This window comes from Pholcus phalangioides, unplaced genomic scaffold, assembly GCF_987345545.1.
Source record: "Pholcus phalangioides strain wild (caught in Gottingen) unplaced genomic scaffold, Ppha-v1.0 ptg000004l_1, whole genome shotgun sequence".
In the NCBI taxonomy this organism is placed as follows: Eukaryota; Metazoa; Arthropoda; class Arachnida; order Araneae; family Pholcidae; genus Pholcus; species Pholcus phalangioides.
This window is the reverse complement of record NW_028301597.1, coordinates 34,041,698-34,046,126: the sequence shown is the minus strand read 5'-3', so window position 1 is coordinate 34,046,126 and position 4,429 is coordinate 34,041,698. Positions and strand designations below refer to the sequence as shown.

General features: G+C 43.6%; 1 protein-coding gene across 5 annotated transcripts in view; it reads right to left on the bottom strand.

The window, feature by feature from the left end:
- The window catches only part of LOC149087125 (kelch-like protein 17), an 86,989-nt gene that overhangs the window by 3,821 nt on the left and 78,739 nt on the right, over positions 1–4,429 (bottom strand). The window lies entirely within an intron of this gene.

Sequence of the window (4,429 nt, the reverse complement as noted above, 5' to 3'; positions counted from 1 at the left end):
CTGAAAATTAAAAATAATTATCACACTTTTGTTTGTCGGTTTCTCACTTAATGCAAAGTATGCTCATTTTTGAATGTGTGATTCCTGATCCCCCTTCTACTTTTTAAATTTGTTTACTTTTTCCTCTTTGCCCAACCCCCACTTTTCTAACCAAAAAAGCAAAAAATTATTACTATCCTCAGCAGGGCCGCCCATATCAGAGGCAAGGCCTGGTGCAAAAATAGTTTGCGGAGCTCCTTAGCCCCAATTTTATATACAGTACTTTGGGGAGGGGAGGCAATTTGCATCTGAAGACTCGTGCATTATCAGAGAATATGTACAGGAGTAATATCTACCCACCAATAAAAATTAAAAAGTGATCGAAGCAAAAAATCCCAGAATTTACGAAAATTTGTAATTAATGAGAGAAAATCCCCAGAATTATGAAAATTCAGAATTAATGGAGAAAATATTTCTCCTGAATTAATGGAATTTCCAGAATCAAATTAGGTAGAGCTCAGACACCTTGTTTACTACAAAAACAAAATATTTGATTTTTGTATATTTTTTCATTTCTATTACTGTAAATGCGGGGCTCGGTGCGACCGCACCTGTCCAGCACCTCCTAGAGATAGAAGGCCTCTGCACTGTTTGCCATAAACGTCATTCAGACTACCTAGCAAGTTAGCCACATTTTGAAACACAGCATCCTATTTCGTTTCTTCTTATTTTGGCGTAAAATCATCTTGATTGGCTCACAAATACCGCATAGTGACTGGATGTGGGACATAGAAATCACCAATTCTGAGCCCGATCATTTCTTTTCCTCACAACGATGATACTGGCACGAGAAGGGAATTTTTCCCCTGAATATTTCTGAGGGAAAATGGACTACTTACTGATGTCACAAGCAGACTGCGGAGGCCTATCTCTAGGAGGTGCTGACCTGTCGCACAACCCTAAGGACGCGTCTGGTACTTAGAATACGGTGGTTCTCAAACATATTCTTTTCTTGGCCTTTCGTCATTCCGCGACTCCCAGAATAGTCTGGAAAAGAATCACTTCAAAGCACTGAATGGGACACTCACACCTATATACCAGGTGTCCGTCTTCGCGACTGACGCACTCTTTCAGAACCACTGCCTTAAGACCTTAAACCGTACTTTATTTGAGTATCTCAGCAAGCTGTGGAAGATGGATGAAGATGAGCCACGAAGGCCCCGGATGAGCTTAGAAAATTGGTGTCAGCGCGGGGCCTTCGTGATTTTTCCCTTACGAAAATATTTTCGTAGAAATCGAGAAATTAAAAAAAAAAGCGGTAACTCTTTATATGACTAGAACGGAGGATGTATCACAGCATCAATAAAAGCCTATCATTATCACATCTAACACACATTGGAAAAGCCTATAGTGAAACGAAATACCTTGTTCCACACACATTTATATACGTATATTTATACGTAAGGTTGATAGAGAGCAGCTTTTTTTTCTTATATGTAAAAAAAACATTAAAATGCATAAAAAACACTTGTTACATGTATCTTAAGAAAAAAAAATTCCATGTATATAATGAGTGTATATGTGGTAAGAAGGGAAAAATCACGAAGGCCCCGGTCAGCGCCTGTTGGCATTCCCAACCATGTGTATTAATTGGGGTATTTATTGAAAGCTTTTTTATGTCTCCACTACAATAAGCGCGAAATTGCATTATATTACTCTTCCAATATAAATTCAGATTTTTTTTTTTACGTGTTCAGTCCTGAACCAAAACTGGCTATTTAAAAAAAATTCTATTTGTGCTTATTGTAGGTCAAAATGCCCTGAAAAGAAATTTTCATTTTTTTTTTTTTAAACAATTATAGGGTCTCAGAAAAATCAGCTCCGGGGCGCTCTTAAGACAGCCGTGACCATGGCCCCCACAACGGGGGAGGGCTGACAGTGCCCGGGACAATTACCATAATTGTTTTTTCACTAAATTCTCTAGAATTGCCCGTGAAAAGTCTGGCTTGGGGAGGGGCATGGCCCTGACCACACATACAGACAGGCCCGTAACTAGGCTGGCGTCCCGAATCCCTCTTTTCTGAGCAAGGGCCGTACTTTAGCGGGTGCGAAGGATACTGCCACTAAATTTTAAGGCAGCAAAACGAGATAAAAATACTCTGGTTACTTTTTACTTCTCAACCAAAGAAATAGCTTAAAAACTGTCCAAGAGAGAACCCCCTTCCCTAGCATTCGAATATTGAACCCTCTGGCCCAGTGCCGTCTTAACGCATGGCCAGAGGGCCTCCTGAAAATGAGATCTGGTCAAAAGTTTCGAAAGTAAATGTCTCGGCAAGTAGGGCCCTCAGATAAATCACTTTACCGTAGAGCCCAAAAAGCGCTTAAGATGGCCCTGCTCTGGCCTAGAGTTTTGACAGACGCGATCCCGAAGAGGGGGAGGAGTAAAACCAGAGAGGTTGCTAAATTCTTCCTTTAACCACTTATTCAAAATCAAACGGAAGAGGCAAAAAGTACATGCTCACCCTGGCTGAAAAAGTTATGTGGTTGTGGCCCTGTGGGTAGATTGATGATAATCGGTGAAGGGCGTAGCGAGCTGGTCCCCACCCCCCGAAATGTGAGAAAATGACCGAAAAAAGGGGAAAAGATCGCCAAATCCTATTATTCTATCACTGGTTCCACCCCCCCCCCTCCTCCTCCGAACGAAATTTCTGGCTACGCCCCTGTAATCGGTTATCTAGCCCGACATCCCTTCCACTTAAAGGCCAGACGTAGTCCAGGCTCTGTCCCTGGTGGGATGTAAGCCGTTTACCCGGGAGGGTTGGACTACGCTGGAGAGGGCCAGCCACGCCGGACCGGAGGGCCTGGAATCCAAGCCCCCCGGTCCGGCCCTCGACTCTAGGATTGGTGCTCCGGGCCGTAAGCAGGCCGTGATGCCTGGTCCCCTTACCCCCATTGCCCGGAGCAACCTCGGCTTGCAGCTCCCCCCACCCGGGGGACCCCACAAACCCAGTAGACGTCGACATCCCTTCCACTGTCATTCCATGTATAAAGATATTGTATAGCAGTGTACTCAAATCTTCAAGTGCCTTGTGGGTACACACTTATTTTCTTTCCGCTGGAGCGGGCACTACTGCCCAAATTTATTGTTGAATGGCTAATGGCTTGTACCACGAAATAAGTTTGATAGTCGTTTTCGCGAGCCAATGTAAATCTGATGTGTGCAAGGGTGCCCATGGATACTGGGGGATCGAAAGAATAAGTTCCATAGGGCCGAAACTAAGCCCGTAATACTCAAAAAAATCGTCAACGAATAAGAAAAATACTAAAAAATTCCTAATGCATTTCGACACGCTATGGGTGACGTCTTCAGAGGATATGAATATTACGCTGCCCAAGTTTCCCACTTGGATTGCGTACCAAATCTTCAATCTCGGTTGTTCAGCGGACAGAAAAAAACAATACGTCTGTTCAAAGTCAAACGTTGTGGCAAGAATCGACCGAGATTCTTTAATGTTCTGTTAATGGACCGACAAACTCAAATGGGTTGTTAGTTGACATCAAGAGGAACAAAAATTGCAATGGAACATGGTATCGCAAACCACTTTGAGAGGTTGAAAATCGCGAAAAACGCATGCAGGCCTTGGGGAGACGAAAGGTGTGGATGTCAGTTGATCGCTGAATGCGTTCGTGGGTTCGCTCACCATATCTGACGAAGCAGCGTTGCGAAACGCAGGGGTAGGATCACGCGCTGCGGATGACGTAAATTAACGTGATTGCGGTAATTTGCGTAATCACCTCGATGTTACATACCCAAGGAGTTAATTGGACGCACGGGACAAGTTGGTTGGCCTCCACGTTCGCCGGATCTCAATCCGTGTGACTTTTTCCTATGGGGGTCACTTTAAATCACTCGTTTATGCGACGGCCGTGGACACACTAGGCTAGAGGATCTCGTAGCGCAGATTGTCGTCGCTGCGGCAGACATCAAATGCATACCTGGTATCTTCGAGCACGTCCGGGAATTGTTTTTACGTCGTTGTAGACTGTGCAATGACGTCAGCGGCCGCCACTTCCGTCAACTCTTGTAACAATTAATCAAATAAATATTTTTGTAGTTATTATTGTACTTTTTGTCATCCCAGCATGACATCAAAACCTGAATGCGTTTTACGCAATTTTCACCCTATCAACGTGGTTGGACACATGTTTCATTTCATTTTTTTTTTTTGTTCCTGTTGATGTCTACTAACAACCCTCTGAGTTTGTCGGCCCATTAACAGAACACCCTGTATTTAAATATATTTATATATACGCACATACACAGTGCCGTCTTAACGCATGGGCCCACCCGGGGGCCTCAAAAAATTGAGAAGTAATTAATTTTTCGAAAATTTGCAAAGTAGGGCCTCAGAAAAATCACTTGGCCCGGGGGTCCATGATGCTCTTAAGA